This window comes from Argopecten irradians, unplaced genomic scaffold (assembly GCF_041381155.1).
Source record: "Argopecten irradians isolate NY unplaced genomic scaffold, Ai_NY scaffold_0612, whole genome shotgun sequence".
Lineage (NCBI taxonomy): Eukaryota > Metazoa > Mollusca > Bivalvia > Pectinida > Pectinidae > Argopecten > Argopecten irradians.
In genome coordinates, this window is record NW_027188079.1 from 1 (window position 1) to 6,401 (window position 6,401).

At 39.6% G+C, this 6,401-nt stretch overlaps 1 long non-coding RNA gene across 1 annotated transcript; it reads left to right on the forward strand.

Annotated features, from left to right (window-relative positions):
* Window positions 1-4,649: 4,649 nt before the first annotated feature.
* On the forward strand, window positions 4,650-6,051 carry LOC138313194 (uncharacterized). Its single transcript, XR_011207144.1, has 3 exons — window positions 4,650-4,799; window positions 5,049-5,155; window positions 5,951-6,051. It is a non-coding gene; the product is annotated as an uncharacterized lncRNA (long non-coding RNA).
* The last annotated feature ends 350 nt before the right edge of the window (window positions 6,052-6,401 follow it).

A 6,401-nucleotide genomic window follows, 5' to 3' on the forward strand; every position in this document is an offset into this window, starting at 1 on the left:
AGTGATTGTCCATTACTTATTACATACTCCTTTCCCTCTAGTCGTCCAGAGTCGAATGATTGTCCATTACTTATTACATACTCTTTCCCTCTAGACGTCCAGAGTCGAGTGATTGTCCATTACTTATTACATACTCCTTTCCCTCTAGACGTCCAGAGTGGTGTGATTGTCCATTACTTATTACATACTCCTTTCCCTCTAGACGTCAGAGTCGAGTGATTGTCCATTACTTATTACATACTCCTTTTTCCCTAGTCGTCCAGAGTCGTGTGATTGTCCATTACTTATTACATACTCCTTTCCCTCTAGACGTCCAGAGTGGTGTGATTGTCCATTACTTATTACATACTCCTTTCCCTCTAGACGTCCAGAGTCGAGTGATTGTCCATTACTTATTACATACTCCTTTCCCTCTAGACGTCCAGAGTCGGTGATTGTCCATTACTTATTACATACTCCTTTCCCTCTAGACGTCCAGAGTCGAGTGATTGTCCATTACTTATTACATACTCCTTTCCCTCTAGTCGTCCAGAGTCGAATGATTGTCCATTACTTATTACATACTCCTTTCCCTCTAGTCGTCCAGAGTCGAGTGATTGTCCATTACTTATTACATACTCATTTTCCCTCTAGTCGTCCAGAGTGGTGTGATTGTCCATTACTTATTACATACTCCTTTCTCTCTAGTCGTCCAGAGTCGAGTGATTGTCCATTACTTATTACATACTCCTTTCCCTCTAGTCGTCCAGAGTCGTGTGATTGTCCATTACTTATTACATACTCCTTTCCCTCTAGACGTCCAGAGTCGAGTGATTGTCCATTACTTATTACATACTCCTTTCCCTCTAGACGTCCAGAGTCGTGTGATTGTCCATTACTTATTACATACTCCTTTCCCTCTAGACGTCCAGAGTCGAGTTGATTGTCCATTACTTATTACATACTCTTTTCCCTCTAGTCGTCCAGAGTGGTGTGATTGTCCATTACTTATTACATACTCCTTTCCCTCTAGACGTCCAGAGTGGTGTGATTGTCCATTACTTATTACATACTCCTTTCCCTCTAGACGTCCAGAGTGGTGTGATTGTCCATTACTTATTACATACTCCTTTCCCTCTAGTCGTCCAGAGTCGAGTGATTGTCCATTACTTATTACATACTCCTTTCTCTCTAGTCGTCCAGAGTCGAGTGATTGTCCATTACTTATTACATACTCCTTTCTCTCTAGTCGTCCAGAGTCGAGTGATTGTCCATTACTTATTACATACTCCTTTCTCTCTAGTCGTCCAGAGTCGAGTGATTGTCCATTACTTATTACATACTCCTTTCCCTCTAGACGTCCAGAGTCGAGTGATTGTCCATTACTTATTACATACTCCTTTCCCTCTAGACGTCCAGAGTCGTGTGATTGTCCATTACTTATTACATACTCCTTTCCCTCTAGTCGTCCAGAGTCGAGTGATTGTCCATTACTTATTACATACTCTTTCTCTCCGGTCGTCCAGAGTCGAGTGATTGTCCATTACTTATTACATACTGCTTTCCCTCTAGACGTCCAGAGTCGAATGATTGTCCATTACTTATTACATACTCATTTTCCCTCTAGTCGTCCAGAGTCGTGTGATTGTCCATTACTTATTACATACTGCTTTCCCTCTAGACGTCCAGAGTCGAATGATTGTCCATTACTTATTACATACTCCTTTCCCTCTAGTCGTCCAGAGTGGTGTGATTGTCCATTACTTATTACATACTGCTTTCCCTCTAGACGTCCAGAGTCGAATGATTGTCCATTACTTATTACATACTCATTTTCCCTCTAGTCGTCCAGAGTCGAGTGATTGTCCATTACTTATTACATACTCCTTTTTCTCTCTAGTCGTCCAGAGTCGAGTGATTGTCCATTACTTATTACATACTCCTTTCCCTCTAGTCGTCCAGAGTCGTGTGATTGTCCATTACTTATTACATACTCCTTTCCTCTAGACGTCCAGAGTCGAGTGATTGTCCATTACTTATTACATACTCCTTTCCCTCTAGACGTCCAGAGTCGAGTGATTGTCCATTACTTATTACATACTCCTTTCCCTCTAGTCGTCCAGAGTCGAGTGATTGTCCATTACTTATTACATACTCCTTTCCCTCTAGACGTCCAGAGTCGAGTGATTGTCCATTACTTATTACATACTCTTTCTCTCTAGTCGTCCAGAGTCGAGTGATTGTCCATTACTTATTACATATACTCCTTTCTCCCTCTAGTCGTCCAGAGTCGGTGATTGTCCATTACTTATTACATACTCCTTTCTCTCTAGTCGTCCAGAGTCGAGTGATTGTCCATTACTTATTACATACTCCTTTCTCTCTAGTTGTCCAGAGTCGTGTGATTGTCCATTACTTATTACATACTCCTTTCCCTCTAGTCGTCCAGAGTCGAGTGATTGTCCATTACTTATTACATACTCCTTTCCCTCTAGACGTCCAGAGTCGAGTGATTGTCCATTACTTATTACATACTCCTTTTCTCTCTAGTCGTACAGAGTCGAGTGATTGTCCATTACTTATTACATACTCCTTTCCCTCTAGTCGTCCAGAGTCGAATGATTGTCCATTACTTATTACATACTACCTTTCCTCTAGTCGTCCAGAGTCGAGTGATTGTCCATTACTTATTACATACTCCTTTCCCTCTAGACGTCCAGAGTCGAGTGATTGTCCATTACTTATTACATACTCCTTTCCCTCTAGTCGTCCAGAGTCGAGTGATTGTCCATTACTTATTACATACTCCTTTCTCTCTAGTTCGTCCAGAGTCGAGTGATTGTCCATTACTTATTACATACTCCTTTTCTCTCTAGTCGTCCAGAGTCGAGTGATTGTCCATTACTTATTACATACTCCTTTCTCTCTAGTCGTCCAGAGTCGAGTGATTGTCCATTACGTTATTACCTTTATACTCCTTTCTCTCTAGTTGTCCAGAGTCGAGTGATTGTCCATTACTTATTACATACTCCTTTCTCTCTAGTCGTCCAGAGTCGAGTGATTGTCCATTACTTATTACATACTCCTTTCTCTCTAGTCGTCCAGAGTCGAGTGATTGTCCATTACTTATTACATACTCTTTCTCTCTAGTCGTCCAGAGTCGAGTGATTGTCCATTACTTATTACATACTCATTTTCTCTCTAGTCGTCCAGAGTCGAGTGATTGGCCATTACTTATTACATACTCCTTTCTCTCTAGTCGTCCAGAGTCGAGTGATTGTCCATTACTTATTACATACTCTCTTTTCTCTCTTTCGTCCAGAGTCGAGTGATTGTCCATTACTTATTACATACTCCTTTCTCTCTAGTCGTCCAGAGTCGAGTGATTGTCTATTACTTATTACATACTCCTTTCTCTCTAGTCGTCCAGAGTCGAGTGATTGTCCATTACTTATTACATACTCCTTTCTCTCTAGACGTCCAGAGTCGAGTGATTGTCATTACTTATTACATACTCCTTTCTCTCTAGTCGTCCAGAGTCGAGTGATTGTCCATTACTTATTACATACTCCTTTCTCTCTAGTCGTCCAGAGTCGAGTGATTGTCCATTACTTATTACATACTCCTTTCCTCTCTAGTCGTCCAGAGTCGAGTGATTGTCCATTACTTATTACATACTCCTTTCTCTCTAGTCGTCCAGAGTCGAGTGATTGTCCATTACTTATTACATACTCCTTTCTCTCTAGTCGTCCAGAGTCGAGTGATTGTCCATTACTTATTACATACTCCTTTCTCTCTAGTTGTCCAGAGTCGAGTGATTGTCCATTACTTATTACATACTCCTTTCTCTCTAGTTGTCCAGAGTCGAGTGATTGTCCATTACTTATTACATACTCCTTTTCCCTCTAGTCGTCCAGAGTCGAGTGATTGTCCATTACTTATTACATACTCCTTTCTCTCTAGTCGTCCAGAGTCGAGTGATTGTCCATTACTTATTACATACTCCTTTCTCTCTAGTCGTCCAGAGTCGAGTGATTGTCCATTACTTATTACATACTCCTTTCTCTCTAGTTGTCCAGAGTGGTGTGATTGTCCATTACTTATTACATACTCTTTCTCTCTAGTCGTCCAGAGTCGAGTGATTGTCCATTACTTATTACATACTCCTTTCTCTCTAGTCGTCCAGAGTCGAGTGATTGTCCATTACTTATTACATACTCCTTTCTCTCTAGTCGTCCAGAGTCGAGTGATTGTAAATTACTTATTACATACTCATTTTCCCTCTAGTCGTCCAGAGTGGTGTGATTGTCCAATACTTATTACATACTCCTTTCTCTCTAGTCGTCAAGAGTCGAGTGATTGTAAATTACTTATTACATACTCCTTTCTCTCTAGTCGTCCAGAGTCGAGTGATTGTCCATTACTTATTACATATCTTTCTCTCTAGTCGTCCAGAGTCGAGTGATTGTCCATTACTTATTACATACTCCTTTCTCTCTAGTCGTCCACAGTCGAGTGATTGTCTATTACTTATTAAATACTCATTTCTCTTTAGTTGTCCAGAGTCGAGTGATTGTCTATTACTTATTACATACTCCTTTCTCTCTCGTTGTCCAGATTCGAGTGATTGTCCATTACTTATTACATACTCCTTTTTCCTCTAGTCGTCCAGGGTCGAGTGATTGCCCATTGGTTCTCAGAACAATCTCTTTTGCCATTGTCCTTCATAATTCTAAGTCAGCGTGGAGGCTCCATTCTCACCTTCTTCGTGTCGGCAACCATAGCTGATAAACTTGGCTTTGGAGTAGCTATATGGAGCGGTAAGTGTTTCTTCTTTTTATAGATTAGATTTTTTGCGAAGAAATATCCAAGATGTTTAAAAGGACAAAGGGTTTGAACTAGAAGTTTGTATAAAATATATTTTACGAAGCGGATGGCAATTTGTATCAAATGAATGTAAACACTGTGTTTTCCTCCATCCATAATTTAGGCGTTTTTAATATTTTTTTTGTTATATTTTAAGCTGAGAGGATTGTTTTACTATATGTTGTAATATTTCCTATACATAGGATCCTTTCTATGTGGACTTGGCGTTATATCAGCTATCTGTCTGGCTTTCTCTCTCAGGAAAGTCCAAATAGACCAAACATCTCCGAGTGTCGACATCAATTATACCGTAAGTATGCTGCTCCGATACCAGTATGTTTGTGGAATTCAGTATTTTGTAGTATGTAATGTGTACTACTCCGATACCAGTATGTTTTGGGAATTCAGTATTATGTAAAATATAGTGTGTACTGCTCCGATACCAGTATAAATTCAGTATTATATAGTATATAGTGTGTACTGCTCCGATACCAGTATGAATTCAGCATTATGTAGTATATAGTGTGCACTGCTCCGCCAACCAGTATGGATTCATTATTATGTAGTATATAGTATGAACTGCTCCGATACCAGTATGAATTCAGTATTTTGTAGTATATAGTGTGTACTGCTCCAATACCAGTATAAATTCAGTATTATGTTTTATGTAGTGTGTGCTGCTCCGATACCAGTATGTTCGGAGAATTCAGTATTGTGTAGCATATAGTGTGTACTGCTCCGATACCAGTATGAATTTAGCATTATGTAGTATGTAGTGTGTACTGCTCCGATACCAGTATGAAATCAGCATTATGTAGCATATAGTGTGTACTGCTCCGATACCAGTATGAATTCAGCATTATGTAGTATATAGTATGTACTGCTCCGATACCAGTATGAATTCAGTATTATGTAGTATATAGTGTGTACTGCTCCGATACCAGTATAAAGGATTTCCTATGCATGAAAACGGAAAAACGATAATGCAGCTTTTGAGTTTTTGAATTGAAGAAAAGGTCGTTATTGGATATGTTAAAACAGCTTTTTAATTATTTTGTATCATCGCTAAGTGTTTGACTTATGTCTACGTGTTTTTTGCTTACAGACTTTAGCCGATATTAAGGCCGTCCCCAAAAAGTTCTGGCTACACGTGTGCATGATAGCCTTACTATACGGACAGATCATTAGCTTCCATGCAAACTTGCCGTAAGTATCCAGGCATAGTAATCTCAGGTGGGATTGACACTTCATCGTAAGTATCCAGGTATAGTAATCCTGTGTATTATTGATACTTCATCGTATGTATCCAGGTATAGTAATCCTGTGTGTGATTTACACTTCATCGTAAATATCCAGGTATAGTAATCATGTGTGTGATTGACACTTCATCGTACGTATCCCGTTATAGTAATTTTGTGTGTGACTGACACTTCATCGTAAGTATCCAGGTAAAGTAATCCTGTGTGTGATTGACACTTCATCGTACGTATCCAGGTATAGTAATTTTGTGTGTGACTGACAATTCATCGTAAGTATCCAGGTATGGTAATCCGGTG